We start from the raw sequence: 395 nt of genomic DNA on the forward strand, positions 1-395 counted from the left end.
AAAAAAAAAAAAAAAAAAAAAAAAAAAACCTCCCTTCTCATTTTCTTCTCCAAACTGGAAGTTAAGAAGTGACTAGCATCACCAGTCTTAGAAGGGTAGTGTTAAGAGCTCTGCTCCATACTTACCACACCGTCATTCTGTAGGAGACTCAAAAGCAGCTAAGATGTATGCATGCTTAGAATTGTGAATGACTTGCCTAAGCAGATGACATATCCCAGAATTTCTGATCTCTCCCAGGACCCCCTGCTAGACAAGAAACAAAGTTGACATCTCACTCAGTAGAAGTGTCTGCAACACAGGAAACTAAATATTGTCCTCAACTCCCAACAAACCATTTTATTCTCTCTACCTCAAAAAACTCAGTTTTGATAAAGAACAGCCACCCTTCTAAGTTT

Source organism: Mandrillus leucophaeus, unplaced genomic scaffold (assembly GCF_000951045.1).
Source record: "Mandrillus leucophaeus isolate KB7577 unplaced genomic scaffold, Mleu.le_1.0 Scaffold316, whole genome shotgun sequence".
Lineage (NCBI taxonomy): Eukaryota > Metazoa > Chordata > Mammalia > Primates > Cercopithecidae > Mandrillus > Mandrillus leucophaeus.